This window comes from Mus caroli, chromosome 9, assembly GCF_900094665.2.
Source record: "Mus caroli chromosome 9, CAROLI_EIJ_v1.1, whole genome shotgun sequence".
Lineage (NCBI taxonomy): Eukaryota > Metazoa > Chordata > Mammalia > Rodentia > Muridae > Mus > Mus caroli.
In genome coordinates, this window is record NC_034578.1 from 88,137,409 (window position 1) to 88,146,119 (window position 8,711).

Consider the following 8,711-nt stretch of genomic DNA (forward strand, 5'->3'; position numbering starts at 1 on the left):
AGCATTATTTATTTTTTGTTGTTCTACAAACAAGCAAATTACATCAGAGTGAGAAATAATTACAGAAGAAAGCATAAATCCTTAGAGGCATCAGTTTTATTATTAAGATAAATCACCTACACTATTTTTTAAAATCTTACTTGAAATATAAACTGAAGAGAAAAGTGATGTGTAGATGAAATTGGGAGAGTGATGTGAACATGATTTGTAGACTTGAAGAAGGGCTGCTCTATATGATTTGTAAGGAAATTTTATTTTACAGCCCTTATTTAATGTAAATGGAACCTAAAGTGTTATGTGTTACAGATGGCATTGATATGAGACCAATGCTTCTAGTATTCATGTAGGTTATCAGTTTTATACACAGGTAAATTAAAGTAAGGTTTAATTAATACAGCTTATTAATGTTAATTAAACATATATATGTATATATACATTACATAGCAATTTAACATTATACATTATACATTATATAATATATACATTAAACATACACACTATTCCCAGGGATAAAGAGACTTATACAGTCTACATTTGGACTTCATATTGTATTAAGTACATATGCACTGTAAACATCTCAGTACAGTCACCCAATGATAATGTCATGTTTGCTCTGAGTGAACCTTAACCCTCCATGATCTCGATAGTGATGTGAGGCTCAGTAGCACTGTGTGAACCCCACTTCAGAGAAACCACCCTGAGGGAGAGAGAGCAGCAGAAGAGAGGCAGCTCTATGGAGCTCAGCAACAAGGCTAATCTGACTAAGGATGCAAATAAATGTAATGCTTAGCTCTCTGTGTTCTAATTCACCCTAAAGTGTGTTACCAGGGGAGAAAAGAAGGAAGGCAGAGCTTGAGACTGTTAACCTGTCTTTTCAGATTGCTGACTCAACAGCTTAAGTTTCAATTCCTGTTACAGTTCACCGGTGTTTGTGACTAAGGGCCTTACAAACTCCCGTATTCTATTACAGTTCCATGCCTTAAACAAAACTGAGAACAATGAGGCTTATTTCCTCATGACATCTGTAAACGAGCTTCCAATGACCAGACCTCAAATTTACTTTATTCTTAGCCTTGTGCCTATTCTCAGGCTAATTACACTTTGGATGGACAAGTAACAGACAAGCAGAGAATTTAGAAAAACAAATAATAGCAAACCATTTTCCCAGGGAGACTGCATGAGCTGAGCTCTCTGGCTCATGCTCCAGCCATGACTCGGATTGACAGTTTATGCCTCAGGACCTGAATTCAAAAGCTGTTGTGCCCTTATTGAGAGCCCCAAAACACCACCGAGGAGCCGATTCTAAGGCAACCACAGCTAGGGTCTGTATTCAAGCTCGAACTTGGGCCACACTATTGTCACTGACACAGCCTGACAGGAGGGTGTAGCCCCCCGAGGCCAGTTTCAAGCAAGCATCTATAGAGGCAAGCAAGGAAGCAAAGGCATTTCCAGCTTGGCACACATCGGATTGGGGCGGGGGGCTATTAATGGAATTTGTTGGCTTTTAAAATGATTGGCTGGTGCTGGGAGCCAAACCATAAACTTTCCTAAGTAAATATCTTTAGGTACAACTGTAACTTCAGCTTTCTTCCTGATTGGTGGTTGTTAGGGAGTGACCTGGAGGCCAATGCTAGGTCCAGGCCAGGTGTTTAACAAGTTCAGCCTTAGATGAGGTTCTCTTAGATGGAGCCTGAACTCAAGACGGAGGTGGTCTGATCTCTCAAAGCAACTTGTGCCAAGTGCTGTTTCTTACTTTATCACATTTACTCAGGCCACTGTACATGTGGACTTCTTTGGAAAGCCAATGAAATTTCCACAGGAAAAAAAAATCCTCCTGCTCATAGACCCAAACAAAGGAAGCACGAGGCCAACAGAACAATACAACAAAATGATTATCTGTGCTGTACATGGCTTTAACACCTTTTCCTGGAACTCATTTTGGCTGATGTCCTGAACCAGCTAGTTAGGGCTCATGACTCAGCTACCATACCAGCAGCCGGTTGGGTTAAATGCCCAGTGTGCAGGAGCACCATTCTCCAGGTCAGGAAGGCAGGAGCCACAGTCAGCCTATGCTGGTGTGTCCCAGACTAATGCAAGCCCCTCCCCTGCAAATTGCCTAACAGGTTATCAACGCTACCTACCTGCCGAGGTGTATAGTACATGCTCTCCAATGCCAAGAACATTATAGGGTCTTGGGAATCTGAGAGGTTGAAGGGAGTGGAAGAATTCTTAGCAGATAAGACATGCTTCATTCACCAGCATGTAAACAATGGCAGCACATGGACACACACCAGTCGACACACCTACATATTCAGGGCAGCACACAACAGGTAGGGACACATAGACCTTTAGCCATTGGCTGGCAGAAGCCCAAATCACACACCTCTGACCTTAAAGCTATATTCACACAAAAGTAGTATTTTTTCCCCAAGAATTGTCATTTACCATATTACATCACCCTTTACTGTTAGATATCCAGATATCTGAGTTGGCTGCTGTGATAGTTTAAGTGAGAATAGATCATGTACCCTCATATATGTGGATACTTGGTTCCAGGAGGTTAGAACAATTAGAGAGAGATTGGGAGGTGTGGACTTGGTGCAGAAGGTGTGTCACTAAGGTGTTGGTGTTGGTGGAGTGGCCTTGAGGTTTTGAGGTCTCAAAAGAATTATGTTATTCTCTCTCTCTCTCTCTCTCTCTCTCTCTCTCTCTCTCTCTCTCTCTCTCACTCTCTTCCTCCTCCTCCTCCTCTTTGCTTCCTACTTGTAGATCAAGATGCAGGCTCTCAGCTGTTTCTTCAATCTGCTACCACAAACTAGTCTTTTGAAGTTGTAAGTCTTGTTAGCACTCAGCTGATGCTTGGTCCCCTGAATGTCCAGTAGTAGCCCTGTTGCCTGATGTCAGATGCCCATACCACTGTCAGAGTATCTAATTATAAACTGACCCTTGAGGGTTTTTTGTTCCCTGCACAGGGCTGTAGTCACACCCAAAAACTGCTTTCTATAAACTGGTGATTTATGAACAAAATTGAAAAACTTAAGACAATTTCTTAAGTACCAGCATTTCTTCCTGTTTAAGAGTGGAGATATTTCCTGTGCACTAAACCTATTCTTCTATATCTCAAGGCTTACCTTATCTGATACGTCCCCTGACTTTCAATGTCACAGGTAGACAAAGATCTTACTTTCAACTTTCAACTCTTCTGTACCTTTTGCTTTAAAACTGTTAACTCAGATATTTAACCTCACTGTACCTAACTCCTCTTTGAATACATAAAGAAGTTCTCTGACTTATAAGTACACAACTCTCTGCTGAATCCTGACAATCCATCTGCCTGCTGGACATTCCAAAAGCAATTATTTAATTGGGGTTAACCTTAAAGGCATCCATAGCCACTCTAAGGGCAGATATACATGGAGGAGAAAATTGCTCACTTCATGGTAACCAGAAAGCAGTCAGAGAGGGGGAAGGGAAAGTTCACTGTTTGTAGGGGTACCCCAATTACTTACTTCTTCCAACTCTGGTCAACCTCCGACCTTCTCTAGGTAATGCCACTAAGTTATGAATCAATCAACGATGAAGCCTTCATCATTTAATTCTCAATGCATGATTAATTTCCTAAGGAAAAATCCTTCAAAACATGAACATTTTGGGGAGACACTTAATATTTAAACTATAATAAACTTACTTAGGATGTTTAGCACTTTTTATGTCACATTCAATGTAAATTTCTAAGATTTATTTTGTATATGTGAGATTTTTAATTTGTTCAAACTACTTGTTGATGCATTTTTCTACTAATCTTTTTTTTAATTTTTAATATTTTTTATTACATATTTTCCTCAATTACATTTCCAATGCTATCCCAACATTCCCCCATACCGCCCCCCCACTTCCCTACCCACCCATTCCCATTCTTTTGGCCCTGGCATTCCCCTATCTTGGGGCCTATAAAGTTTGCAAGTCCAATGGGCCTCTCTTTCCAGTGATGGCCGACTAGGCCATCTTTCAATACATATGCAGCTAGAGACAAGAGCTCCGGGGTACTGGTTAGTTCATCATGTTGTTCCACCTATAGGGTTGCAGATCCCTTTAGCTCCTTGGGTACTTTCTCTAGCTTCTCCATTGGGAGCCCTGTGATACATCCAATAGCTGACTGTGAGCATCCACTCCTGTGTTTGCTAGGCCCCGGCATCGTCTCACAAGAGACAGCTATATTTGGGTCCTTTCAGCAAAACTTAGGATACCCAAGATATAAGATACAATTTGCTAAACGCATGAAACTCAAGAAGAATGAAGACCAAAGTGTGGACAATATGCCCCTCTTAGAATTGGGAACAAAACACCTATGGAAGGAGTTACAGAGACAAAGTTTCGAGCTGTGATGAAAGGATGGACCATCTAGAGACTGCCATATCCAGGGATCCTTCCCATAATCAGCTTCCAAATGCTGACACCATTGCATACACTAGCAAGATTTTGCTGAAAGGACCCAAATATAGCTGTCTCTACTAATCTTTATATAGCCACAGTTTCTCATTTCTTGAGAACTTCTTCCTAAGCAGGAATGGGTGGGTTGGTGAGCAGGGGGAAGGGGAAGGAAATAAGGGTTTTTCAGAGGGGAAACCAGGAAAGGGCATAACGTTTGAAATGTAAATAAAGAAAATACCTAATAATAATAAAGAACTTCTTCCTAGATAGCACAAGGATGCCAACCTTTACCATCTCTCCCTTGCATAATGTTTTGGTAAAATAAAAACTTTAAATAAAAAAATAAGCAAATGTTTTTACCCTTACAGATGTTTGTTTTGTGTATTTGGAAAGAATATTTGGGAGTCCTTTCAAAGAGTAGCCTTCTTTTAAGGAGAATTTAAAGTATATTAAGCTATAAATTTGAATATTAGTATTATTGACAGAGGGACATAGTCTTTTAAATCCCAAGTAGAAGACATGTGGAAAAAGTGAAGACCAGAGGCATGTCTGACTACAAGGGAACAATGTCTTCAAGACACAGCAGGGCGGCTGCACATATGAACTCACAGCAGTTGTGACCGCACACACGTACACACTTTGGGTTTGTGCTTACACCCCTGTAAGCACAAACCAGACCAAATCCCACCATGGAGAAAAGAGTAGAAAAGTAGAAAAGATCAATTATACCTTATAGCCATGGCGCTATTGGCTGTTATTATCTTCTGGGGACAAAAAGGCAATTGTATCAGAGTGTAGCCTCTGGTAAGTCGACCATGCTCTAGTGGGGAAAAAAAAACCACATCAAGACTATTTGGGTAACAAGACTTGCTGTTAAAGGATAAATAAATAAGTAAATAAATAAATACAAATAAACAAACCACAAAATTGGATGGTTAAGAAAAAAGGGATTGAATCTGTACACACTTGCAGAAGGAGGGATAAATATGATCTAAACACTGTATGAAACTTTCAAAGATCTAATAATAATGATAATAATAAAACAATATTATCTCACAAACATTTCTCTGTTTACACAGGTAGTATATTTCTCCAGAGACTATTTCTTTAGACGAATAATGATCCATGTACAGTTCTATAAATACCCCAAGTATCTATAGAACTAGTGAGCTTCTAGGTTCTGAATGGAATGCTCATTGTTGTAGCTGCTTACATCTCCACATTCTGGACCTTTCCTAATAGTAACGTAACTACTGGAATGTAAGACAGATGAAGGCCCAGTCTTCTCTCCATGACCTCTAAGGTAGCCATTTCATAAGTATCTTTCAGAGACTGTTGTCCTTTGGAATTTTGATGATCATAACTGACTATAACTACATTTTTGCCTAGGATCTCATTTATATCTGCCTGTCTAACTCATATCAGGTGTATTGGGTGATCTGGGCCATTAAAACAAGACCATATCATGGTGGGCTATAAGAGTAGAAAACTAGTTCTCACAGTCTAGAGGCTGAGATTTGACGTCTGATGAAACCTGGCTTCCTCATAGTCTTGACTTTTTAATATTTTTTCTTCATAAATCAATCACTTTATGAGTTTCATTTCTTACTATTTGGCAGACAAATATTCAGGCCATTAAACTAAGAAACTATTCTTGAGACAAAAGACTTCAAATTTGAGTTGATGCTTCATTGATGTTGGTATGATATTGGTGAAGATCTTGACATTTTTGAAGATACTGACTAATATTCTGAGTTTTTGAGCTTCTGCTTTGTGATTTCATGTCTTTATTAGGAATCAGGTTTTTATAGTTCTGTATAGAATTAAAAGAGTCAAATGTTCTAGCTGGATTATAACGAATGCCTCCAAATCCATTTTGCTACTGACATACAAATATATGTGAAACTTAAGAGGTTTAAGTTTTCCTACCCTCTTTCCAAACTGTTCATATGCATGTCAAAATCTGTCATGTGCTCCTGTTCCCCCCTTCTTCTTTCTTGGAACATGTGGATTCATTTCATAGACGTCCCATTTATCAGTCTCAGTGAAAAGATAATTCTAAGGCTCATATTTTAATCTCCAAAACTAGGATGATGCTTGACCTGGAAATGATTTGGACGTTCTCACTTTAAATCAATAGTGAATGTTTTCAGAGATAAGAGACTTCAAAAGTGTGTGATCATATAACCAGACTCTGACCCAGAGCCCAATTCAGGAGTTCCAACATACAAAGTCTAGGCTTTGGCCCTAAAGAAAATAAACAGAAAGTAATGATGAAGACTCAAGAGTGAACTTTATGCCAAACGTACACTTTGGAAAGGGAGAAAATTAAATATCTGAACACATCTTTGGGATAGTTACAAACATTATCATTAAAAAGAAGAGAAATTGGACAGACAGTGAGAAGTGTACATGGTTAAGCAGTCTTGATCAACCTGTGGTCTGGTGATGATTATCTCAGTTTTGGTTCCACAAAGTGCTTCTAATGAAGTATTTTAATAAGACAAGCTAGATCTAGAAAATTATTGCTCCTACTGTGTCTAGGAACTCCTCATCCTCAGTTTAGCACAATAACTGGTTGCTTCTACGGGACATTTCTACAATTCAGAGCTAGATAATACTAAAGCCAAAAACAAAGTACTAGAGCTACTATTATTTTGTGCTATAATCTTGAAGGAGAAACATGTTAGACTCCACAAGTGTAGGAGATATCTATACATTATTGGCATATTTTTGTACAGAACTCCACAAGCTTACCCCAAAGTAAAGATAGAAATGAAATTAGGAGTACCAAGTTTTTGTCCTGCTTCTATCTATACTATGGGCTAAGTAAGAAGTGATTTTTTTCAGTAACATCAGGTTCCTAGATGTTTATTAATAATCTCATGGAATAAAGTCAAAATTTCTCCAAAATTAAAAAAAATTATCTCTGAGAGATAATGTAAAATCCATACTTTTATTTGAATATTTTAATTGAAATAATTGTGTGATTGTTGATATTCGTTAAGTAAAGAATAGGTCTTTGAAGAAATTAAAACATAAAAATGTTCTGGAATTAAATATAAAAGAAAATACAATCTATCTATGGGATGCAAGGAAGGAAATCCTGATAGATAATTTTACGGTAGTGTGATGGTTTGTTTGAACAGGAATGGCCTGCATAAACTCATATTTGAATGTTTGGTCCCAATTTAGTGGAACTCTTTGGGAAGGATTAGGAAATATGGCCTTGTTGGAGGAGGTGTATCACTGGGGTGGTTGTTGAGGTTTAAAATGCCCATGGCATTACTTGTTAAGGCTGTCTTTCTAGTATATAGATAAAATCTAAGTCCTCAACTACTGCTCTAGCATCATGTTTCTACACCATGATGGTCATAAGCTTACCCTCTAAAGTATAAGTCCCCAATAAAGCTCTTTCTCTCTAACTTTTTTCAGGTATGGTGATGTTATTTTAATGGCAATAAAAAAGTAACTAAGAAAAGCACTAAATCCCACCATTAAATTCTCAGAAAGATATCAAATGAACAATTTGTTGATGCTTCTTAATGTACTATAAGAAACAACATCAAACAAACTATAACTCTAGAAGACAGGAAAAAAGATAAGGGCAGAAATCAAAGAAATCAAAACAAAAAAGCAAGGAAAGTAGTCAACAGAAAGTCTTTTAATGAGTAGTTTCTATAAAAAGTAAAACGGGGTTGTAGAGTTCTCTCAGAAGTTATAAGCACTTGTTTCTTTTGCAGAGAACCCAGGTTTGGTTCTCAGCACCCAAACAGTAGCTCAAAGCCACCCTTAACTGTTGTCCAGGGTATCTGACACTCTATTCTGATCTCAGGCACTAGCCATGCATGTGTTGTAATACATATATGCGTCAAAACACTCATACATATAAAATAGGATGAATCTAAAAATATGTTAAGATAATTAAGTCTGAAATATACCTTTATTCAAATTAAATAGGCAAAAGAGCCAAATAAATAACATTTTAAAGAATTAAAAAGGGACATTACAACAAATACTAATAAAATTTAGAAAATAATGATAACATTTCTTTTTTTATTTTTAATATTTTTTATTACATCTTTTCCTCAATTACATTTCCAATGCTATCCCAAAAGTCCCCCATATCCTCCCCCCCCCAATTCCCTACCCACCCATTCCCATTTTTTTGGCCCTGGCGTTCCCCTGTAAAGGGGCATATAAAGTTTGCATGTCCAATGGGCCTCTCTTTCCAGTGATGGCCGACTAGGCCATCTTTTGATACATATGCAGCTAGAGTC

General features: G+C 38.0%; 1 protein-coding gene across 1 annotated transcript in view; it reads left to right on the forward strand.

The window, feature by feature from the left end:
- The first annotated feature begins 5,677 nt into the window (after positions 1-5,677).
- Positions 5,678-8,711, forward strand: part of LOC110301752 (phospholipid scramblase 1) — a 50,002-nt gene continuing 46,968 nt past the window's right edge. Inside the window, exon 1 of the mRNA XM_021172387.1 lies at positions 5,678-5,734. The gene's annotated coding sequence lies outside the window, so the exon portion shown is untranslated. The remainder of the gene's footprint in view (positions 5,735-8,711) is intronic.